Raw genomic sequence first — 26,334 nt, 5'->3', positions numbered from 1 at the left:
GATTGTGTTTTCCTGTAGTTCTTTAAGGGATTTTTGTGTTTCCTCTTTAAGGACTTCTAGCTCTTTACATGTTTTCTCCTGTATTTCTTTGAGGGCACTATTTATGTCTTTCTTAAGGTCCTGTATCATCATCATGATAAGTGATTTTAGATTTGAATCTTTCGTTTCCGGTGTGATGGTGTGTCTAGGACTTGCTATGGTGGGAGAATTGGGTTCTGATGATGCCAAGTAACCTTGGTTTGTGTTATTTATTTTCTTACACTAGCCCCCTGCCATCTAGTTACCTCTAGTGCTTCCTGCTTTTGCTAATTCTGACTGGAGTCAGTCCTTCCTGTGATCCTGCTTATATCAGAACTTCTCAGAGTCACGCAGTCTCTGTGACACTGTGATTCTGGGATCCTGTGACTCTGAGCTTGTTAGAGCACCTGGGAGTGCAGCAGCTTCCTCTGGGTGTTGTGGGACAGACTGTGGAGCTTGTACTCAAGGTCCACTCAGGACACCAGCCCAGAGAGACTGGAAGGAACCCTAGCCACTCTGCTGGTGGAGTTCCTGTGTTGTGCCTGGTCCCAAAGGTCCCAGTTACTCCTGGTGTTGGGACAGATGTTGGGTCCTCCTCACCTCTGACCCTGAGAGTGTCAGAGCGCCTGGGAGTGGAGCTTCCTCTGGGTGTTGTGGGACTGGCTGCAGAGCTTGGGCCTAAGGTCCTCTCAGGACACCAGTCCAGAGAGACCAGCGGCTCAGTAGTAATTTTATTAAGCAGTCTTTATATTAATTTATTTGTCAATTGCAAAATTCTCAGTAAGAAGGGAGATGGAGAGAGGGAACTGGGAGGGAGAGGAGATGGGAGAGAAATAGAGATGCTCAGGATCAGGTGTAAGGAGGGACTGGAGAGATGGCCAGATGATCCTGAGAATTAATGGAAACCTGTAACTTATAGTGGTGGGGAAGAGGGGGAGAATACCCAGGACAAAACAGAGACCTGGGAAAAGGGAAACAACCAAGAATCAATGGGGGAGACCTTATCTGTGACTCATAGCACTGAAGAAACGGAACCTGAAGAGGCCACCTCCTGGAGCCAGGCAGTAACCCCAGTGGAGCAATAAGGACACCAACCCACCCACAAAATCCTCAGCCCAAAGTTTATTCTGTCCACAAGAAATTCATTCACAGGGGGCATGGAGCAGAGATTGATGGAACGGCCAACCCATGTCCAGCTCTTGTAGAAAATTCAAAAACAAACAAACAGATTTTCATGATACACGCATTGTTGTAATAAGAACATGATAATGCATCCTAAAATCAAGCTATTTCAACACATGTAGTAGGTACCTGGAACTGGGAATCAAAGATATGTGTGATGAACACTTGAGAAACTATCATTCTGTATATTTCCCTCCCATATGAGCTGGATCATGTTATTTTATAGTCAGAAAGCTCTCTCTTTATGTTCCTTGCATACTGAATGATATCCACACATTCATCATAATCTAGAGGTCCATAAGCACAGAATATTCTCTGCTGCCTGTTCTTCATGGCTCACCCCTATCATACTAAAAGCTTTATAACAGGCAATAGAACAAGGCAGGTTCTGTTTAACCGGGTCTTGTGTAGCTCAGGCTGGCTTCCAACCCTCTATGTAGCAAATGATAACTTTGGACTCCAGATCCTCATGGATTCACCTCCAAAAATGCTGATCTTACAGGTATATTCTCTACCGTTCTTTGTTTATAAGAAGCTGGGGTTTGAACCTACTCAGGGCTTGTGCACGCTAGGCAAATACTCTTCAAAATCTGTTGTTTAGCCTAACAGCAGGTTTTTCTCCATGTTTCTTCCCATCCTTTGGAAATTCCTCTCTACAGAATGGCTTCTTCCCTTTTAGGCTCTGTCTGCTGGCACCTCAATAGAACTAACTCCCCAAACTACACGAGGGCGTTCTCTCTCCCTGGCTAGGAGTTGTGTATTATCAACTTACCGCAACAAGCACACTGGCATATTCCTTGGGGCACAGAATAATTACTGAATATTAATATCTGATAAATGAATCAAGGAGTGCAGGTAAGTCTACTAGCAGAAGGCACGGGGAAATAATTGTTTACTTCTGGGACAAAAGGAGAGTCCCTAACAGGAACACTTGGGTCAGCAAAGCTATATCTGAGGTCTGCATGTATTAATGAAGTCAATAAAGTGTAATAGGCTTGCTAGAATGACAGACACTTGGATTAAATCAATTAAGGATGCTGTCTTTATGTAAATTAGAGACATCAACTAAATTAAACTGTTAAAATGGAAGACTAAAAGAATATTAATGAGCTGATAGCAACTTGATAAGACATTGAAAATAGATGCTTTTTACATGTTGGTTTTACTGAAGTAAAGAACCGAATATGAAAAAAAAGCTGATTTCTTGTGTCTTGTGCTTCTCAATGTCTTGCACATAATCCTCACCTAAGGGCAGGCTCTATGAAACTTTAGCATCCTAGTGAAAATAAAAGACAGGTTGAATGATTTGGGTCTCCATCTCCATCAGGAATTATGTGGGATTCTTGTATGTATGTGTATGCATATATGTATACGTGTATGCATGTGCGTGTAAATGTACATGCATGCGTATGCATGTACAGGCCTATGTATATGTGTGTGCATACTCATGTGTTTATATGCTAGTGGAGCCATGCCAACCTGTTCATTCTCTAGATTGAGCTTTGGGTAGTCATGGTTTTTCTGAACTTGCAGAAGGCTGATTCTGTTAGACTGTTTTCCAGGGATGGAATTACAGATCGTACCACCTTTTCTGTTTTCCTATGGTACTGGGCATGAAAACTCAAGTCCTCAGTCTTGTACACAAAACATGTCACCAACTGAGACATCTTGCAAGGTCCCATGATGCATTTTTTTTCCCAAAGGACCATCTCAGGTTGAGAATCTTGCTTCACTGTGATAAACAGGCCCTTTACCAATTTTATGTTCAGAAGAATTTCTGTGTCTTTCTGTTTCTTCATGAAACATTGTCTCTCTACTTCCCATGCCCAGTAACAACCCCCAAGAGAAGGTTCAAGAGAAGGCTCACCCAATTTCAAACACTTTTTTTTTCTTGCCTTCAGTCATTATGGCAGATCCCTTACCTACAATACTCTTCTAAAAGATGTAGGTTGGGGCTCAACTAGAATACCTGGAGTGATTGTCCTTTGAGGTAAGAGATTTTTCTATGAAATAATTTGTAATATGAACATACAGCTTAGCAGGGCCTCTGAGGTCACACACATGAAGAAAGAGTACAGAAGCCTCTATGCCCTGTGGTCGATGAGCAACAGTCCACAATCAATGCTGGTGCCTAAGCTCTTAATATGCTGTATTAAGAGGAAGGAATGCATGACCATGAAGATGTGAAGTGGAACTTGGAGCAGTGGTTCTTCCCTTTAGTTTCTGTGCATCCATTATGTATGCTGTGTAACCTAGAGCTCTAGATACCTTAGAATCCAATAGCCTGTGAAGAGTATTCAGAATCAGCCATGGGAGTAGAAAGAGAACTACTTTCTATGCACACACACATGCATGCACATACATAACAATCACACACAATATATAATGCACATAAGCATGTCCACATACACACATTTGCAATGCAAACAAACATATACACACATGTACATTCACCCACATAAACATTTATGCAAAAAATGCACACTTAGATGTGCAAACTACCAGGCTCATTCATGCATCAAATGTATTTGATATTCATTTGATATTCACTCCCTGATATTCATGCTAGTAAATTCTACATTTCATTCATGGAGAAGTCTCTTCTACCCTTATTTCGCCATTGTATTAGAATTAAAAGCACAGACATCACTCCTACTATGCTCATCTTAGGAATCCACCAAAAACATTTGTTGAATTAATGACATGATTGGATTAATCTCATCTTCTTTTCCTAAGATCTCTTAAACAATGAATGTTATTAACAAAGACTCACAGATTCTTGGTCCACCAAGGCTCTACCAAAGCCTCTGGTTATTGACTCCATTTACAATTTTCGTTCTTTATAAGTCATCCATAATGTTTGATGGCAGGAAAGCACTTCTAAGAGGACCTTGGACTGCACAGAACACATTTCCAGGAACATATCAAGTTGACAGTTGATTTGCCCAAAGTTTTTGAGGACAAGGATGCTATGTATTTATTACTTAAATAACAATGTTTAGCATTTTTAGTATGCAGTAAGAATTCACTTTCTGACTACTCGATTATTTCATTCATTCATTCATTCATTTATTTATATGAAATATAAATGAATGATAAGTGGTGTCTTTTTAGTGTGATTAATACATGACTAGGAAAACATTAGCAATGATTGATCATAAAAATAGTATAAACACATAAATGTACTTTCTTCACATTTAATTCAACATATACATTATACTACCAAATATTTTGAAGTATATGATAGTTTTCTCCTTATAATGTATTTATGTATAAAACACAGTATATACTGGTTCTTAATTTTAAATTTGAAAACACTGAAATTAGATTTATCCACCTTATTGTGGTACTCTTATTTTTTGAACCTAGGCTAAGTCTTATCACAATTAATAAATAGATGAATTAGGTGGACTGGTTGATGAGTGAATATTTTGATGAAAAAATATACTTTGTAATGACAGCAGTTATACCCAAACTAGCAAGGGATTGGAATCTGTGAGTCCAGTTAAATTCTATTTCTAGAGCTTGGACTGAAACAGTGCTAGAAGAGGAAGCTACAGGGCTTTAAGTGAGATTTGTTGCTGAACATATTTCTCATAAAATTATTTACATGGATATGAGTATTCCTAAGGCTTAATGCTCTTGAGACTCATTGATATCAACCTTGGGTGTTATCTTGGTCAAGAAGAAGTGGTTTTATTTTTCAGAGTGATGAGTTACATTAACCGATCCCTGCTTGCTGCTGATTCCAGGGAAACTTCAACAAGTCAGGCAAAGAGAACCCTGCAGGAAGGGAGACTGGAGACGATTCCTTGTGCTAAGAGCAAAGTAGCCCATACATACCCATTACAATTAGAGTTAAACATGCATCTTTGAGAATAGTCACATTTATAGAAATCAGGGGGCAGGCTGTAAGGGTATGCCTGCATCATATACAGAAAACTTAGGCTTAATGAAGAAGCACAGGCTATTTAACAGCAGTGGTGCCCATCTGCATTTCCATCAGTCAGGGGGATCAGGAATACAAAGCTATCCTCAGCTACCCAGTGAATTCCACAAGCAGGACTATATGGCATTGAGCTTATGAGGCCTAAAGGACCAATTTTATTAGCTATAACTTTTTTTTTGTGATACTAAGCAGAATCAACTTTTTCAGATCTAAAGTGGAACATAATACTCTGAGGTATGATTAACAAATGCATGCCTTCGCAATATCAATCTCATAATCAAACCAACAAGGCAATGAGGAGGACCCGTTCTGTGGGCTGTATTTCCAGAGTGCAATGTAGAGATGTGCAGAGACCATGGGTTTAAGGGCACAGCATCTCTGGCTCAGAATAGGGTATATACACAGCAGGGGTTTCCCACGGGTATTCCACCACACTTTGCTTGAGTGTGAACACATTAAGAAAAGGGCTAAGTAAGGAGCCAGTTTTATCACATGACCCTGCATGGCCTGTGTCTAGCCAGAACTCTAACCCTCTCTCTGTTTGTAATGAGGCATTCAGTCAAGAACTCCCCCTTCCTCCTGTTTAAGCCCCTTTTTGGTACTTCCCACTCACAGTGTTTGCTTCCTATCGGGGAAGACTCTCTTCTCTTAGTTTCAGAGAGCTCACTAAGTCAAGGGAGGTGCATATGCACTGCAATGTCCAATAGAACTTCTGCTGTGAGCCTCCTTGTCATCAGGAGTTAAGTGGTTCACTTTTAAGGGATGCCAGTGTACAATGTGAGTGCACTGAGAACATATAGTGTGGAGAACACACAAAACAGTCCTAAAGTGATTTTCATTGTACATCATGTGTGTTCGACAACACAAGAACAATGGGAATGAGAGAACACTCACATACACACACACACTCACACGCATATGTGTATTAAAGGAATTTTCTACAATTACTTAAATTTGCAAAGGCTGTGTGAGTCCTGAGAATTCTGGAATTGCTCAGTTCATAAGGCTGGATGTCCCAACAGTCCTAACCTGATGCTGATGGCCTGAAAAATTCCTGGGGAGTCTCTCGCCTCCTGTTCATGTTGCAATTTATTTCTTAATTGTAAATATCTGGATATATGGTCAACAACATCAAAATATAAAGGATTTATAGTGCTTTCATGTGCCACCCCTGTGACCTTTGGTTGCTCAGTTAAAACCTAGGTGCTTTGTATAAAGGAAGACACACAACTGTCCACTGATTTTTGAGAATATGAAATTGAATATATGTTTTTGTTTTTAATTAATTTACAAGCAGCAGATTTCTTTATGGCATTTCACTCATATCTAGCTTTGTTGACCCTTTCTTCTATACCCCCATTTCCCCTATCTTCCTGGTCCTGTTTCCTATTTACTCTTTATATTCTGACTTTGATGTCACATATATTCTATTACTCTGCCCACCTCCAACCTTAATTCATCCTTCTCGGGTTTCTTTTTAGTTTCCTGGCTTCCACAATCCGTCATAAATACGATTACATGACAGTTAGAAGCTAGAATCTGCATATGAGATCAAGAACACAGTGTTTGTCTCTGAGCCTAGGTCAGCTCACTTAGTGCAGTACTTTCCAATTCTATCTGTGTCCCTCAGAATTAAATCACTTCACTTTTCTTTAGGGCTGAATAAAATTCCATCATATACATGTACCACATTTTCATTGTGAACTCATTTCTTGATGGGAATCTAGGTTGATTCTATCTCCTTGCTGCTGTGAATTGAGCAAAAATAAACATTCATGTGTAGATATCTCTATGACAGGATTGAGTTTGATGGGCAGTAGTTCAGGAGTTGTCCAACTGCTTCATATAGTAATAGTATTAGTTTCTTAGACAATTCTATACTAATTTTCCATAGTGGCTGTGTGTTTCCTCTTCTCAAATATCCACTGATATTTATAATAACTTTTGTTTTCCTTTTCAGTTTATTTTTGGTGGTGAGAGCATGAGCACATTCCCTTGTACCAGAGATTATGCAGTTGAGCTTCCCAGATCTGGGGAAATTGCAGGGATAAGCATATATATAATATATAGGATAAGCCGCTCTGGGAAAATGATCTTTGCCAACATGTTATCTCCCTTGCCATGCAAGCATCATTTGTTTTCTTGATCCTTGTCATTATGCCAGAGTCTAGATGAAATCACAAATAGCTTTAATATTCTCAATAGCTAAGAATGTTCATTGGTCATTTATATACCCCTTAAGTACTCTATCGCCACTTTATGACCTCCACTGAGTAAAGGTTAGAGGATAAAGTACAAGAGTTAATCCCATCATTCTGCCAAATACTCAGGGACTGAACTGGCCATCTGGCTTGGCAAGTGTTCTTAACTGATAATTAATCTCACCAGTCTGCTTTATTTTTAAAACAGAAACATTTAGGCTGAGCATGAGGGAGCACAGATTTAATCTCAGAACTCAAGAGGCAAAGGTAGGCCTGATCTACAATAGTGAGTTCTAGGAAAGTCAGGTCTGTATAAAGAGACTCTATCTAAGGAAAAATAAAAGAAAGAAAAAAGAATAATAGAAAGAAACAAAACAAAAGGAAAAGGAGAGAAAAGCAACATTTAAAATATTATGGATTTAAAGTAAAATATATCTTTCATCAGTTACTATTATGTTTTCATATGTATAAAAAAGAGTATAGCCAATTCCACAATTTCTGTCCCACCTTTATTCCAATATATCATTATGTCAGGACAAATTGTAGGTCAAAGGTTTTGTGGTTGGGTTAGTGCCCTAGTCCCTCCAGTGGATGCCTTGTCTGATAGGAGATGACCGCTTAAGATTCTGTATCCCTCATTGCTAGGATTCTTAGCTAGGGTCACTATAATAAATTCCTGGAAATTTTCATTGCACTAGTTTTCTTTCTTGCCTTTGAATTTTCCCTGAATTTTAGAGTCTCTCCAAGTATTCTCCCTCTGTTCTTTCTACATCTGATCCCTCTCCTTCACATCCCCATCAGTCCTCAGTCACCCACAAGCAGTAACTAGTACATCCTGAGATCCATGCCAAGTTGGGAGTCCACCTCTGACACTGTCTGGGAGAGCAGAAAACAGAGGCTGGTTCACCCAGAGACCTAGAATAGAACAATACATAACCGGTGTCTCAGGGTTTTACTGTTGTGAACAGACACCATGACCAAGGTGACTTTTATAAGAACAACATTTAATTGTGTCTGGCTTATAAGTTCAGCAGTTTAGTCCGTTATCATCAAGGTAAGGAGGATGGTAGCTTCAAGATAGTCATGGGCAAGAGGAGCTGAGAATTCTACATTTTCAAACGGAGGCTGCTAGGAGAAGCCTGGCTCCCATATGATTAAGAGTATGTCACCACAATGACATACTCCCTTCAACAAAGCTAAACCTCTTAATAGTGCCACTCCCTGGGCCAAATATATAAACCACCAAAACTGGCCAAACCAAAAATAAAAAAGGGAGAAAGAAAGAAAGAAAGAAAGAAAGAAAGAAAGAGAGAAACAAAGGAAAGAAAGAGAGAAAACAAAGAAAAGAAAGAAAGGAAATGAAGGTCTAAGGCAGGGCCAGCCAGGAGGCACAGGCCACAGAAGCAGCAGAGCAGCTGGGACAGGGTCCTTGGAGAATTCATCTGCACCCAGGAGATGGTGCTGTTCCTCTGTGCATGGGTCTTGCCAGGAGAGATCTGGTCTCCCAAAGACACAGACCTTACAGACCCACAGGAGGAAAAAGCTGCAGCTAGAGACAGCAAGAACATCTAACACCAGAGATTAACAGATGGCAAAAGGCAAACTCAAGAATCTTACCAACAGAAACCAAGACTACTTGGCATCATCAGAACCCAGTACTCCCACCACAGCAAGTCCTGGATACCCCAACATACCAGAAAAGCAAGATTCATATTTAAAATCATATTTCATGAGGCTGATAGAAGATTTTAAGAAGGACATAAGTAATTCCCTTAAAGAAATATGGGAGAACACAGGTAAACAGGTATAAGCCCTTAAAGAGAAACCACCAAAATCCTTGAAAGAATTAAAGGAAAACAAAACCAAACAGGTGAAGGAATTGAACAAAACCATTCAGGATCTCAAAATGGAAATAGAAACAACAAAGAAATCACAAAGGGAGACAACTCTGGAGATAGAAAACCAAGGAAAGAAGTCAGAAGCCATAGAAGCAAGCATCACCAACAGAATACAAGAGATAGAAGAGAGAATCTCAGAGGCAGAAGATACCATAGAAAATATAGACACAACAGTCAAGGGAAACACAAAATGCAAAAAGATCCTAACCCAAAACATCCAGGAAATCCAGGACACAATGAGAAGACCAAACCTAAGGATAATAGGTATAGAAGAGAGTGAAGATTCCCAACTTAAAGGGCCAGTAAATATCTTCAACAAAATTATAGAAGAAAACTTCCCTAACCTAAAAAAAGAGATGCCCATGGACACACAAGAAGCCTACAGAACTCCAAATAGTTTGAACCAGAAAAGAAATTCCTTCTGCCACATAATAATCAAAACACCAAATGCACTAAACAAAAAATATTAAAAGCAGTAAAAGAAAAAGGTCAAGTAACATATAAAGGCAGATGTATCAGAATTACACTAGACTTCTCACCAGAGGCTATGAAAGTCAAAGGATCCTGGGCAGATATCATACAGACCCTAAGAGAACACAAATACAAGCCCAGGCTACTATACCCAGCAAAACTCTCAATTACCATAGATGAAGAAACCAAGGTATTCCATGACAAAACCAAATTTACACAATATCTTTCCACAAACCCAGCCCTTCAAAGGATAATAAATGGAAAACTCCAACACAAGGAGGGAAACTACATCCTAGAAAAAGCAAGAACGTAATCTTTCAACAAAACAAAAAGAATATAGCCACATGAACATAATTCCAGCTCTAATAACAAAAATATCAGGAAGCAATAATTACTTTAATATCTATTAATATCAATGACTCAATTCCCCAATAAAAAGACATAGACTATCAGACTGGGGCTGTAAACAGGACCCAACATTTTGCTACATACAGGAAACCCACCTCAGTGACAAAGAGAGAAACTACCTCAGAATAAAAGGCTGGAAAACAATTTTCCAAGCAAATGGTCCCAAGAAACAAGCTGGAGTAGCCATTTTAATATAGAATAATATCGACTTTCAACCTAAAGTTATCAAAAAAGAGAAGGAGGGACACTTGATACTCATCAAAGGTAAAATCTACCAAGATGAACTCTCAATTCTGAACATCTATGGTCCAAATGAAGTGGCACCCACATTCATAAAAGAAAGTTTAGTAAAGCTCAAAGCACACATTGTACTGCACACAATAATAGTGGGAGACTTCAATACCCCACTCTAGCAATGGACAGATCATGGAAACAGAAACTAAACACAGTGAAAGAGACACAGTGAAACTAACAGAAGTTGTGAATCAAATGGATTTAATAGATATTTATAGAATATTTTATCCCCAAAACAAAAGAATATACCTTCTTTCAGCGCCTCATGGTACCTTCTCCAAAACTGACCATATAATTGGTCACAAAACAGGCCTTAACAGATACAAAATTGAAATAATTCTATGGATCCTATCAGATCACCATAGACTAAAGCTGGTCTTCAATAACAACAAAAATAATAGAAAACCCACACACATGGAAGCTGAAGAACACTCTAGTCAATGATAACCTGGTCAAGGAAGAAATAAAGAAAGAAATTAAAGACTTTTTAGAGTTTAATGAAAATGAAGCCACAACATACCCAATCTCATGGGACACATGAAAGCAGTACTAAGAGGAAAACTCATAGCTCTGAGTGCCTCCAAAAGAAACTGCAGAGAGCATACACCAGCAATTTCACAGCACATCTGAAAGCTCTAGAACAAAAAGAAGCAAATTCACCCAAGAGGAGTCAAAGGCAGGAAATAATCAATCTCAGGGCTGAAATCAACCAAGTGGAAACAAAAAGAACTATACAAAGAATCAACCAAACCAGGAGCTGGTTCTTTGAGAAAATCAACAAAATAGATAAACCCCTTGCCAGACTAACTAGAGGGCACAGAGACAGTATCTTAATTAACAAGATCAGAAATGAAAAGGGAGATATAACAACAGACACTGAGGAAATCCAAAAAATCATGAGATCCTACTACAAAAGTTTATACTCAACACAACTGGAAAACCTGGATGAAATGGACAATTTTCTAGACAGATACCAAGTACCAAAGTTAAATCAAGATCAGATAAACTATCTAAATAGTCCCATATTTGCAAACAAAATAGAAACAGTCATTAATAGTCTCTCAACTAAAAAAAGCCCAGGACCAAGTGGGTTTAGTGCACAGTTTATCAGACTTTCAAAGAAGACCTAATACCAATACTCTTCAAACTATTCCACAAAATTGAAACTGAAGGCACTCTACTGAATTCATTCTATGAAGCCACAATTACTCTGATACCTAAGCCACACAAAGACCTAAAGAAGAAATCTTCAGACCAATTTCTCTTATGAATATCGATGCAAAAATTCTCAATAAAATTCTTGCAAAACTAATCCAAGAACACATTAAAATAATCATCCACCATGATCAAGTAGGCTTCATCCCAGGGATGCAGGGATGGTTCAATATATGGAAATCCATCAATGTAATTCAGTATATAAACAAACTCAAAGAAAAAACTGTATGATCATTTCATTAGATCCTGGAAAAGCACTTGACAGAATCCAACATTCCTTCATGATAAAAGTCTTGGAAAGAGCAGGAATTTAAGGCTCATATTTGAACATAGTAAAAGCAATATACAGAAAGCCAGTAGCCAACATCAAACTAAATGGAGAGAAACTTGAAGCAATCCCACTAAAATCAGGGACTAGACAAGGCTGCCCACTCTCTCTCTACCTATTCAATATTATACTTGAAGTCCTAGCCAGAGCAATTAGACAACAAAAGGACACCAAAGGGATACAAATTGGAAAGGAAGAAGTCAAATTATCACTATTTGCAGATGATATGATGGTATACTTAAGCAACCCCAAAAATCCCACCAGAGAGCTCCTAAACCTGATACACAACTGTAGCAAAGTCGCTGGATATAAAATCAACTCAAGCAAATCAGAGGCCTTCCTCTACACAAAGGATAAACAGGCAGAGAATGAAATTAGGGATCAACACCCTTCACGATAGTCACAAATAATATTAAACACCTTGATGTGACTCTAAGCATGTGAACGATCTGCATGACAAGAACTTCAAGTCTCTGAAGAAAGAAATCAAAGATCTGAGAAGATGGAGAGATCTCCTATGCTCATGGATTGGCAGGAGTACTATAGTAAAAATATCCATCTTGCTGAAAGCAATCTATAGATTCAATGCTATCCCCATAAAAATTCCAACTCAATTCTTCAGAGAGCTAGAAAGAGCAATTTGTAAATTCATCTGGAATAACAAAAAACCTAGGATAGCAAATACTATTCTCAACAATAAAAGAACTTCTGGTAGAATCACCATCCCTGACCTCAAGCTGTACTTTAGAGCAATTGCGATAAAAACTGTATGGCATTGGTACAATTACAGGCGGGTGGATCAATGGAATAGAATTGAAGACTCAGAAATGAACCCACACACCTATGGTCACTTGATCTTTGACAAGGGAGCTAAAACCATCTAGTGGAAAATAAATAGCATTTTTACCAAATGGTGCTAGTTCAACTGGCAGACAGCATGTAGAAGAATGCAAATTGATCAATTCCTATCTCCTTGTAAAAAGGTCAAGTCCAAGTAGATCAAGGACCTCCACACAAAACCTGATACACTGAAACTAATAGAAAAGAAAGTGGGGAAGAGCCTGGAGCACATGGGCACAGGGCAAAATTTCCTGAACAGAACACCAATAGCTTATACTCTAAGATCAAGAATTGAGAATTGAGACCTCATAAAATTGCAAAGCTTCAGTAAGGCAAAGGACACTGTCAATAGGACAAAATGGCAACCAACAGTTTGGGAAAAAATCTTTACTGATCTTACATCCCACAGAGGGCTAATATACAATATATACAAAAAACTCAAGAAGTTAGACTCCAGAGAACCAAATAACCCTATTAAAAAATGGAGTACAGGGCTAAACAAATAAGTCTCAACAGAGAAATACTGAATGGTTGAGAAGCACCTAAAGAAATGTTCAACATCCTTAGTCATCAGGGAAATGTAAATCAAAACTACCCTGAGATTCCACCTCACACCAGTCACAGTGGCCAAGATCAAAAACTCAGGTAACAGCAGATGTTGGCAAGATTGTGGAGAAAGTGGAACATTCCTTCATTGCTGGTGGGATTGCAAGCTGGTACAACCACTCTGGAAATCAGTCTGTCAGTTCCTCAGAAAATTGGATATAGTACTACCGGAGGACCCAGCTATACCACTCTTGGCCATATACCCCGAAGATTCTCCAACATGTAATAAGGACACATGCTCATCTCTGTTCATAGCAGCCTTATTTATAATAGCCAGAAGCTGGAAAGAACCCATATATCCCTCAACAAGAATGGATACAGAAAATATGGTACATTTACACAATGGAATACTACTCAGCTATTAAAAAAATGAATTCATGATATTCTTAGGGAAATAGATAGATCTAGAGAATATCATCCCGAGTGAGGTAACCAAATTACAAAAGAACATGTTATGCACTCACTAGTAAGTTGATATTAGCCCAGAAGCTCAGTATACCCAAGATATAATTCATAAACCACAAGGAACTCAAGAAGAAGTATGAGCAACGTGTGGAGCAGAGACTGAAGGAAGGACAATTTAGAGACTGCCTCACCTGGGGATCCTTTCCATATACAATCACCAAGCCCAGACACTATTGTGGATGCCAGCAAATGCAAGTTGACAGGAGCCTGATATACTGTCTCCTGAGAGGCTCTGCCAGTGCCTGACTAATATAGAAGTAGAGGCTCACAACCATCCATTGGACTGAGCACAGGGTCACCAGTGAAGGAGCTAGAGAAAGGATCCAAGGAGCTGAAGGGTTTGCAGCTCCATAGGAGGAACAACAATATGATATAACCAGTATCCCCAGAGCTCCCAGGGACTAAACCACCAACCAAAGCGTACACATGGTGGGACTCATGGCTCCAGCTGCATATGTAGCAGAAGATAGTCTAGTAGGTCATTAGTGGGAGGAGAGGCCCCTGGTCCTGTATAGGCTCTATGCCCCAGTGTAGGGGAATACCAGGGCCAGCAAATGGGAGAGGGTGGGTTGGTTAGCTGGGGGAGGGTGGAGGGAACAGTGTTTTTTTTTCCCCCAGAGGGGAAACCAGAAAAGGAGAGAACATTTGAAATGTAAATAAAAAAGTCTAATAAAAAAAGTAAATAAAAAAAAGTAATGAAAAGAGTCAATGAAGTGATGACTAATGGCATTCTACTATACTCATAGATTGGGACCTAACCCAATTCTCATCAGAGAGCTGATGGAAATAGATGCAGAGACCCACAGCCTGACATCAGGTGGAAGTGAAGGAAGTCTCTTGAAGAGGAGAAGAGAGATTGTAGGAGGCAGAGAGGTCAAGGACAATGCAAGAAAACCCACAGAATCAATAAGTAAATCACAGAAGCTCACTGAGACTGAAAAGACAGGTACCCAGGGAGCTTCCATGGGTCTATCCTAGGTTCTCTGTAGATGTATTATAGTTGTGTAGCTGAACAGGACTCCTAGCAAAGGGTTTCAGGGCCATTTCTGATGCTATTTTCTTGCTTTTGGGATCCTTGTCTTCCCACTGGGTTGCCTCATCCAGGCTTAGTATGTGGAGATGTATTGCAAATTTATATGTTGTGTTTGGTTGATATTCCTGGGAGTCCTGCCCATCTCTGATGGGAAATGGAGAAGTGAATGGAAAGACAGAGAAAATTGTAGTCAGAGTGAGAGACTCAATTAATTAAAAAAACTCAAAGAAAAACTATAATCGTTTTTGTTTCTTCATAGATAGAAAGTGTAAAATGACTTGAAAGTTAGGAAGACTAAGGCTCGCAGATAGCATATCTCATACACTTTCATGTAGCAGTGCTTGTGCATCTGTGTGCTTGCTCGCATGTAGTATGTAATGTGATGTCAGGGAAGTGTAGGACCCTCTTCTTCAGCAGTTGGAGAGCAAGTCGTTTACCTCCAGATTGCTTGTTTACCTCTAGCATTAGACAGTATTCCAGCATCTGCGATAGGAAATCGGGACTAGCAGACCTAGAGATTTCAGATCCCTGGATAGTCCCTGGCTGCTGGCGGAGGGGAGAAATAGCAGACCTAGAGATTTTAGATCCCTGGATAGTCCCTGGCTGCTGGCGGAGGGGAGACATGCTCTTTAGGGTGTGAGCAGAGAGAGGGTGCTTATGCTTCAGTGGGTGGCTCCACACAGATGCACACATGGGCAGCCCTGAATGGAATTAATGGGCTAATTCTGAAAAGAAGAGACCTTGAAGCTGAGAGACAGATGTGTGGAGGGAGATGCCAGGGAGTTCCAAGGGACATGGGAAGAAAAACCATCCCATTTCATTGTATACATGAGTAAAATCCTAATAGAGGTTTTAAGGATTCACATACTTAGAATGATTCCTCTAATTTTCACTTGCTCTATTATATAACATAGCCACCTACTTTGCAAGTAGATTTGAGACATTTGTATTTAACACAACAGCAAAATTATTTGACAGATTGCAGATTACTCCTGAATGATAGTGTTTATTTTATTTTCCTCTTCTATACACACATTAGAAATGACAGGAAGCCAGCTGTGACCCTAAATATGAACAAAGACAAAGACCAAAGTGCCCCCCAACTGTCAGGCTGTGTCTGTCCTGCCTTGCTGCTGGGGTGCCTGGAGCACTGCTGATATGCTGGGGTTCCCAGTCTCCTGAGTACCAAGGTGCCTTCCCAGAAAACAGGTGGAGAGCTGTTTGGTTCTGAGTACAGTGGGTTTGGGAAGGAAACCCTTCTCTGGGAGATTTAAGCTCAACTCTTTATGATGAAGGCCTCCCACTGTATTGATCCTAGCAGAAGAGATGGGCATTGCTTTTTTCAAAGTGCCTTATTTGATGGGGGATGTGAATGCAAACATCTTACCTAGAGTGGCCAAGGGATTAAATACCTTTTGTGGGAAGGAATGCCCAGGATGGGAAGCTCATTGGCTGAACACTTGAGGACTATCTAGATACCTCATTAGCATGGAGAATTCCAAGTTTTTATGCTATGTGATGGATTGCTTTGGTCCTCTTCGTGGGTTGTCATGGTTATGTGTTCCAGAGTAGATACAGGGAGGCAGGAAGTGGCTCCACTCCTGACATTCTTCATTCTGAGATTTATGGGGTTTGGGCTCACTCACTCTTACCAGTTCTTCTGTCTGGTGGCATGATCCACTTGCTCCACATCCAACTGTTCGTTATGGTAAGTATGAGATCAGCTTCCCTGTTGATTATTTAGTGTAGTTTTCAGGAGATTTAAAGTTCTTACAAGTTGTTGTGTAGAATTTCCTCTCAGTTGAAACATTTCATCCTGGAGGAAGTAAAATATCTGAGTCTCAAGGAGCCCCTGAAACATCAGATTCACAGTGTCCCAACGTCCCCAACGTTATATAACTAGGAAAGACTACTAAGTAGAAAAACATTGACTTTGTAAAACTGCTTACATGTTCTGCTAAGAGTTTCACAGCTCCAGCTTTCGGAGCTGTCGTTCATACTTGGGTGAGCTTTCCATGTTACAGTTGCCTTTGAATCTGCCATGTCCTATAAGTCACTTATCTATACCCACAGTCCCCACTGGGTCACTGTCAGGAGCCAACATAGACGAGCTAAAACCTATCAAGTGATCTTCCTGAGATGATTTCCTTATATTAAAATCTACGATGCAACTCTCATAGTCAAGGCCTGGGAGAAAATCATTTTAGTAAAGATTCCTACTATTAATATGCTTTTCCTGTCATTATTAAGCATATACAACAATCACTAAGTATCAGTCCTCTTGTTGGAGCAGATCTCTGAAGATCTACAAAGATGTACTGTCATGTGGTGCTATATAGACAAATAGATCACTTTTTAATTCTTAATGATGACTCTAAAAGGATTTCTAAAATTATATCAGTGTTTATTAAGCTCTTTTAGAGTGGGACTGCTATTAGGTCCTTTTCTGATAGTCAAAACTGCAATGAGAACTCTCCCAGTCTCCTATGTGTCACCAGTTAATTGCATCTGATAGTAAACTGATTTTCTACTACTCAGAGCACATTCCAAGAGGTTGTAAAACCATTAACCAAAGGTCATAAAAAGGGAACTAACAATTATAGGTGCTAGGACAGAATATAGAATATTTGACTGGGTTTATCTATACAAAACTTCACTAATAACTTAGTTATGTTTTTTAACTCTCAACCTATGGAGCTGTGACGGGTGATGAACATTTAGCTAGATAATTACTACTAATGAATATGCATGTAAACATTCTTTATTTTAAACATCTATTTCAATTTGTGATTTGAATTTATGTGTAAATTTATGATAAAATTTTTACCCTGCGAGCATGTATTCTGAAAGGTGTTTAAGTGCTGAGGATAAAGAGAAGAGTCAGAAATGAGCTGAGGAGAACTTTTTAGATAGAACATTTTTTTTTGTTTGTTTTTTCAAGTAGACAGAACATTTTTAAACATATCGGAACAGAAATTTTTAGACAGATTTGAAGTCAAGAAGGAGTTAGAAATAAAGGCACAGCATTGGGAGAAAAGGCATTGAGAATAAGAGCATTACTGTGACATCAGAGCAGGAAGAGAGAGCAAGATTAGAAGGAGAATGCAGAGTGGAATAACTTTGAAACTATAGGTAACAGAGAAAACTAAGAGAGCAATGTGCAGAATGCAGAGGAAAAGAGGAAAAAATAAGATGCTGCAGAGAGCAGAAGGGGCAGGCAGGCTTTCCCTTACCATGGGACAGACCAGGCCTTTTCTTAATAACAAGTCAGACTTAGTCCTATTAAAAGGAACATAACGCTTTCTTACAAAATTGGGTTTAATTCATTTAGCATTAAAAGGGTAGAAGCTTTTTCTTTCACTATGCAATAAAGACTGGAGCTCGTTTTTCATCGAGAATGAGTTCTTTCTGCACTGGTGATTGGTCTTTTGCTCCACATGCATATGTAAGTACGCACGAGAAAATACCTGATATCATTTCAGTCACCTGTACCTGTTGAGTCTTATTTTGTGTCCAATTATATGATCATTTTTGGAGAAAGTTCCATGAGGTGCTGAGAAGGAGTTATGTTTTTTTTCTTTGAGACTGAGTTGTCGTGAAGATATCTGCTAACCTTTTGGTTCATAACATCTGTTAGTTTCACTGTGTCTCTGTTTAGTTTCTCTTTCAATCATCTGTCCATTGATGAAAGTGGGTTACTGAAGTCCCCCACTATTATTGTTTTAGATTCAATGTGTGTTTTGTGCTTAGTAAAATCTCTTTTATGATTGTGGGTATCTTTGCATTTGAGGCAAAAATGCCAAGTAACAAATAAAGGCAGACCTATCAAATTACTATAGACTTCTCGAGATGCGAAAAGCCAGAAGGTCTTGCACAGGTGTCATATAGACCCTAAGAGACCACAGATAGCAGACCAGACTTATACCCAGCAAAACTGTCAATAACCATAGATGGAGAAACCAAGATATTCCATGGCAAACCTAAATTTAAACAATGTTTTTCTAGTAATTCATCTCTACAGAGGATACTAGAAGCAAATCTCCAACACAAGGAGGGCAACTACACCCAAGAAAACACAAGAAATTAATCATCTCAAAGCGAACTCGAAAGAAGAGAATAACACCCCCCTCCCCCATACACACTACCACCTCCAACAATAAAAATAACAAGAACAATCTTTGGTCTTAATATCTCTGAACATCTACAGATTCAATTCCAACAATAAAAAGGCACATGCTAACAGACTGGATGCACAAACAGGATACAAGAAGCATACCACAGACACAATGACACAAACTACCTCAGAGTAAAGAGCATGTTAAAAGTTTTCTAAAGAAATGGTCCCAAGAATCAAGCTGGAGTCACTATTCTAATATCCAATAAAGTAGACTTTCAACCAAAACTAATCAAAAGAGACGAGGAAGGACACTTCATACTTATGAAGGGAAAAATACAACAAGATGACTTTGAACAAGAGGTTTTTGTTTGTTTGTTTGTATGCTCATTTAATTTTTAAACTAAAAATTCGTGGTCAAGGTGTCCTAGTCAAGATGTGGCTGTGTCTTCTATAGACGTAACTTCTTCAAGACCCCATTTTGCAAGGCCCTCTGAGAAGTTTGCAGCATTGGGTAAAATCATTTTCTAGAACACATCTTATGAATGGTAAGAGGCTTCAGGTTTTCTCTGCTTTCATCTTGACATTCATGAGGGAATTCAAGTTTCTTGGGTCTATTGTCTCAATAATTTAATAGCTAAGAGAAAGTACATAACATTGCTTAGGACATTTTGATTCCAGCCAGGATAGTTCCTGTGACTTACTTTTATATATGTAACCCACTTGATTTCAATGAAACCAAATGAGGTGACAAATGACAGTTATGACATCCATGTTCATAGCATGATTTTGATTTATTTGACTGATGTCATTGATTAAATCACCTTATTACTAACATGACAATTGTGGGTGTTATTCCATAGATGCAAAGCTCCACCCTTCTATTTTGTCCACTTAAAAGGCACAGTTTAGCTTATGTTTTTCTTCTGGGTGGACCAGACAAGTTTAAATTTCTTTCTCAGCAGAAACAAGGTGAGGCAAATTAATTTTCAAGTGGGTTGTATATCTCCGTTATATCCCCATAAAATGCAGGCCCTGAGATGCTCTTTCAGTCCAACACCTGCATTTAATGGCTTTTATGATATAATATATTTTATTTGTGACTCCTTAAAGTAGATTGAAATACAAACAGAAGAAATGGGAATCATTTAAAGTGAAAGGCAGAGCTGGTGAGGTGTTTACCTGGACTAATATTTTAAACACCTATCAATCTAAAAATGATTAATATATGCTCTAATAGGCAAACTCACAGATGATCTCTGTGCCCTTCACTCTGCTTACTTCTTTATTATATCCTTTCAGTGGTGGGTATTTATAGAACACACAAAACTAAAAACCATCCACTAAATAGTAATATAATAAAGATTATAAAGGGTTCTGTTTCCATACTCAGGTCTGCTGCAATTAATTATTAAATTGAGGCGACAAATAGAAAATACCTGGTTGAAGGTGTTTATTAACCCCCACCTGTGATTTTTACACCATGAAAGAATATGTGAAGCTTTGTAATGAGCTTTCTTTTTATTTTTTCTACTTGAGGACGTAATCAAGAATAGGTGATGAGTTTATAGTCTAGCATCAGAAAAACTGTGAAGAAGGAGAAATAAGAAATTAGGGTGTTTTCTCTGCACAGATGTGCTGAAAGTACCCTCCTGGATAAACTTCAAGTGTCTGGAGAAAGTTTGCCTATGACTTACTCTGCCTTTGGAGTGATTCATAACCCAATGTAGGTGTAAAAATGGGGGTCCCTTGGTCACCAGTCAACTTCATACTTGATAATCTTCGATCCACTCTGCCTTTGGGGGGGTGATTCAGACCAAAATGTATGCATAAGAGTTGGGGTCATTGACCAACATTCAGTGTCATAACTCATATCATTATCTTTTCCTGTCTCTGCGAGTGCATATGTGTATGTGTACAAGTGCATTTTAGTGTGCAAACTAAAGTATGCGTGGAGGTCATAGAGGGATGCTAAGTTTCTTCACCAGTCATGCTCCACCTAATTATTTTGATACGGGTTTCTTTTTAACCCTGGAGCTCACTAATTTGTCTAGATTGACTAAACAGCAAGCTCTAAGAATCCTCTTGTTTATGCCTGTCAAATGCTGAGGGTGCAGACAGACATCACCGCACCTGGCTTTTTAAGTTGGGTTCCAAACACCTGAACTCAGGTCCTCGTGCTTGCACAAAATATTTTACCAGACAGCTCTCCAGCCATGATCTCAATTTCTTTATTTCATTATTTGCAGATGTGTAGCCTCAGCAAAGGTAACCTCTCATCGGAGATTATGTGAAATATATGTCAAAAATGAAACCTTACATTAAAATTGTCCTTGAGTCATACATAGAGGAGGGTCTCCTTGAAGTTACATTATATGTCTAAGCAAAATGAATTTACCTGGAAGATGAGTGTAAGCAGTAAACTCCACTCTGAGATCACTTGGTAAGTAACAAAGAGAACTGTGGGAAATATCTTTTTAGGAAGTAAGCTGACCCTCTGGCTGGCATCAGACTTTAGTGTTTTGCTTCTCCTAGCTTGGGACTCCTAGAGGAATTTTATTGGATCCATTTTCTCCATAGTCAGATAGTTAAGGTGACTGGAGTAGTTATCAGGATTTCTCTATAATAATGACCTCATTCCTGCCAGTGTGGCTACTGCTATGAGGACTGTGTAGAGGAAGGCCAGCTACTTCCAATCTCCTGTCCCTTATAGCTGTGCAGTATTGAAGATGCCATCAGGGACTCAGTCTCTTCATCTGTAAAGGGGATGACATTTGGGAAGTTCTACAACACCAAGGCCACGGTGAACTATTAACTGACTTCTTGTACTTAAGTCACTTAGAACAGTATCCAGAAGATTATTTACAGTATTGGAAAACAAGTGAAATATGATCGCTTTAATGTATATTTTAATTTCAGTTGTCTGCTTTGGAATATAGCTTGAACATACCAGTTAAGAGCCATTTTTTCTTCCTTTCTTTTAAATTAATTACTTACTTTACATCCCAATTGCAGTTTCTCCTCCCAACCCATTGCTTTCTCCCCCATCTCCTCTCCCTCCTACTCTCTTTCTCCTAAGAAAGAGGCTCCCTTGGATATCAACAAACCTTGGCATATCAAGCTGCAGTAAGACTGGAAGCATCTTCTCCTACTGAGGCTAGACAAGGCAACCAAGTTAGGGGAAATGGATCCAAAGGCAAGCCATAGTCAGAGACAGCCCTTGCTCCTGTTGATAGGAGTCCCATGGGAAGACCAAGGTGCACAACTGTTCTATAAGTACAGAGGGCCTAGGCCTGTCTAAAACATGCTCTCTGATTGGTGGTTCAGTCTCTGTAAACCCCTATGTCCCCAGCTTAGCTTATTCTGTATGTTTTTCTTGTGGTGTTCTTGACTTCTCTGGCTCCTTCAGTTCTTCCTTCCTCACTTCCACAGTATTTCCCGAGTTCTGCGTATTGTTTGCCTGCTAGTTTCTGCACCTGTTTCACCTGTTGCTGAGTGAAGCCTCCTATTACAACGGAAACCCCCTGAAATTTACGAGGGTGACCTTTTCTAAGACTTCTAGAAGTGGGGAATATTGAATCTTAAAGTATATTTCCTGTAACCATGCGAGACTTCCAACAGAAGGATTGGGGCACCTATTCAGCCACAAAATCTTAGACTACAATCTGTGCTTCCTACAAGAGATGTAGGGGTGAAGATGGAGCAGAAATTGAGGGAATGGCCAATCAGTGACTGAACTGACTTGAGATCCATGCCATGAGAGATAGCCCACTCCTGACACTATTAGTGATATTCTCTTATATCTGGAGACAGAATCCTAGCATAACAGTAGTCTAAGACACTGGGTCATTTTTTTTTTTAATTAATCAGCCTTTTTTTCCACAGTTGGTTTGATTGCTACTAGCTGTGCCATACTGAATGCACAAGTAGACAATAGGATTTGTGCAATTACCTGCTTAAAAGAAGACAGGGAAACAAGAACCATGTTTCCACCCCAGGATTATCTCTGAGGAAAGACAAGAGGAAAACCTGGTGAAAATAAATAGAAAAGTTCATCAACAGCACAGAAGGAAGCCAGCCACATGCAGGAGGAAATCTTGAGAAAATAAGAAAGGTGTTCACTAAACTAATAGGTCCAACTTTCAAGCATTTTAATGAAATTTGATCCAAGCAAAAGCAAAATTGGGATGTTAATATTCATAGTCTGTGTTTCTTTTAGCCAGTAGTTCTCAACATGTTAGTTATATCCCATTTGGCAAACTTCTATCTCCAAAATATTCAAATTAGGATTCATAACTAGCAAAATTAAAGTTATGGGGTAACAACAAAATACTTTCATGATTTGTAGTCATTACAAAGTGACTTTCACTGAAGTGTCAGAGGACAGGAAGTTTGGGAAACATTGTAACCAAAACCTTCTGCTTTTAAACAATTAGGTTTTAGCCAGGTTTGTTGTGTCAGGCATGCAATCCCAGAGATCTGCTGGTCGGGACAGGAAGATCAGAAGTTCAGTCATTCTCCACTCTATCGTGAGTTTAAAGCCAGCCTGTTACATGAGAATTTCTATCAATATAGAAAGGAAATAAAAAACAAAGTGAAAATAAACAACTAGACTTAAAAAAATCTTGTTGGATTTATTTTTAATTTTTAATTGTGCTTATATGTGTGGGTGTATGCATATGCTTACTTGTTATGGGATAGAGTAGATGTTGGATTCCCTTGAGCTGGAATTACAGGGAGTTGTTTGCTGTGAGATGTAATCCATGGGGAACCAAACTCAGATCCTCTGTAAGAGTTAATTCATGCTCTTCACCACTGAAGCCTCTCTCCAAACCAAAACAATTACATTCTAGGTAAAGTATTTAATCACAAGATTATACCAGTAAATGATCTAAATCAGCAGTTAGAACACTGAATTCTGATGGAATTAGGCAGATTAAGGAAGAATGTAGTCTCTGGATCCATGGAGAAACCCTTTTAAGATTCTTACTGTATCCCTGGAATCATTCATCTTCCATCTCAAACTGTTGTTTTCCCTGCAGGTTTGTAGCAGAGGAGCATGGACTTAAGGGTAGGTGAACACCCATACACAGCTCCCCATGGTTATAATTGATGCTTAATAGACACTTAGAAATAATTCACTTTCTTTTATTACTGGGAGAGATAAGCTGAATACCTGTATAAAAAGTCTAGTAATTTCTTGTTATGATTGATGCTTAGTTGTTTGATTGAACATATAGTATTTTGTCAATTAATCTGATGACAGGTGGGTAGCCATGCTATTTTTCCCATCTCACCGAACAATGTGCATAAACTTTCCCTAACAACATCAAATATAGAGTTGCTAAGGTATTTCAGCATTCAAGAACAAATGCTGTCTTTAAGTCTGTCAATCTGAATTTGATTCCCAAACCCATATAAATGCAAAAGAAAAGAACTCACCCCATGATGTTGTCCTCTTTTCTACACACACACACACACACACACACACACACACACACACACACACACACACACTGGCACACATAAACACATATATATGTCATGAACATACACATGGATACACACAATAGCAATAAAATATTAAATTCCATATTAAAATGGGCTTTTGGACTAAGTGATCTATCAAATATTCAACTTTCTTTGTTGATATCTACTCAACCATGGCGTGTGTGTGTGTGTGTTTTAAGTTTCTATACTTTCATCTCACTTAAAAGCTAAAAAGAACATTATGATATGGTAATTAGATGGAATCATATAGCCATTTAAAATATCTCACTTTTATACTTGCAGGTTTCATTTAGGCTGACTGAGCATAAAAGTCTACTTCAAAACTGCCCATCCACAAAACCTGGAAAGATATGCAGAAGGAGCTATTTTTATTATGTGTTCAAAATCATGGAAAACCCACTGAAGTGAGATTTCTAATGCCCCTTAGGGTGAGGATCCTTAATTTAAATGGGTTATCAAGCATTTTTATTATTTAAAATGAATTACAAAGTGAAGGCTGGTGAGATACTGCACCTCCACAGCGACTGGCTCATGAAGCTACTACTTGTCATCCTATGGCAACAATGAGTGAGTACGGCAATAATGCTTCCAAAACAATGTCCATTTTTTACATCAAACACAATAGAGATCTTACTCTGAAGGAGATATGAGTGACCATGTCCCAGAAACATGTTTGTGTTACCCCACACTCTATGTTCCTACGTAGTAAAAATCATAAAATGTCTATAGGAACACAGTGAGGACAGCAGTAAATCAGGGCATGGTGGGTCCCTCAGGTAGCTGGTGACATCAACGCGGGACAAGCTTAGATGTTATCTTAAGATATTTTCAGCCTTTCGTCGTTGAAGGCCAGGGATCTGCATATGCTTTCCAAATGGGGTTTACATAATAGCCACAGGATGGTAGGTCTCAGAGAGGAAGAAAATGAACAGCTATTAAGGAACTAAATGCAATACAAGATACTTATTACTTCTGTCAAAATCCAGTTTTTCATGATTAATCATCCAACCTTATAGAATGTTTAATAAAGGCATGGGTTTATTTCATTTCTCATTTCCTTAATCCAATAACCATATAGGCACCAGGTGTTGTCAAGTTTTATGTGACCTCCTCTGTTTCAGGAGATAGCCGATAGGCCTTCCTCACTTCCTTGCCTTAAAATATTCCACATATTTCTTCTTATGCCACTAAAGCATGGGCAAAGAATGGCTACCATGGGTCTGGTGTAATTACAACAGCGACTGACTGATGGCATGGTATGGAAGCTCCAAACAATATCTTCCTCCTGATATTTTCTCTGCACTTGTGTTCTTCCTTTTATCCTGAACAGGACTGTGTCAGCAACCATTGAGTTTACTGTCATTTTCACCCCAGTGTTTTTTCTGTGATCTCTACCATAAGAAGAACATTGATAAGCCTGTACTCCCAAGCAATTCGTCTTTCTTTTAGATGAAGTCTTTTCTTATAATATTTTTTCTTTCTAGCATACTATCTTCTAATAAAATACCTCAAAGAAATTCTGGGGTGCTAATATGTTCGTTCATGTATTTATCTTCTTCAGGCTTTGATGGAACTTTTTTTGAATTGAAGTATTCTGGAATAGTTTTTTTTTTCATGGAAAGAAAATATTTAATTCTACAAGTATAAAGCTATAATTTTACAAAGCTGTATAAGCTTAACACCATGATTTCTAACTTTTCTCCCCATAGGGCGAGAACAATTTATACAAATGTTCTTTTCTGGACTGGTTTTGAGGCCTACTCCATAGACAAAAGCAGGTCTTATAAACTTGACCAAAAAC

The 26,334-nt window shown here is 38.9% G+C and overlaps 1 long non-coding RNA gene across 1 annotated transcript in view; it reads left to right on the top strand.

Moving 5' to 3' along the window:
• Nucleotides 1-26,050, top strand: part of LOC116069919 — a 29,795-nt gene extending 3,745 nt beyond the window's left edge. Inside the window, exons 2-5 of the long non-coding RNA XR_004110212.1 lie at nt 21,272-21,465; nt 24,065-24,093; nt 24,816-25,100; nt 25,864-26,050. This is a non-coding gene — a long non-coding RNA (uncharacterized LOC116069919). The remainder of the gene's footprint in view (nt 1-21,271; nt 21,466-24,064; nt 24,094-24,815; nt 25,101-25,863) is intronic.
• The last annotated feature ends 284 nt before the right edge of the window (nt 26,051-26,334 follow it).

The sequence above is a fragment of the Mastomys coucha genome, unplaced genomic scaffold (genome assembly GCF_008632895.1).
Source record: "Mastomys coucha isolate ucsf_1 unplaced genomic scaffold, UCSF_Mcou_1 pScaffold1, whole genome shotgun sequence".
NCBI classification, from domain to species: Eukaryota; Metazoa; Chordata; class Mammalia; order Rodentia; family Muridae; genus Mastomys; species Mastomys coucha.
Note: the sequence above shows the minus strand (reverse complement) of the source record. Positions and strands in the feature narration are given on the sequence as shown.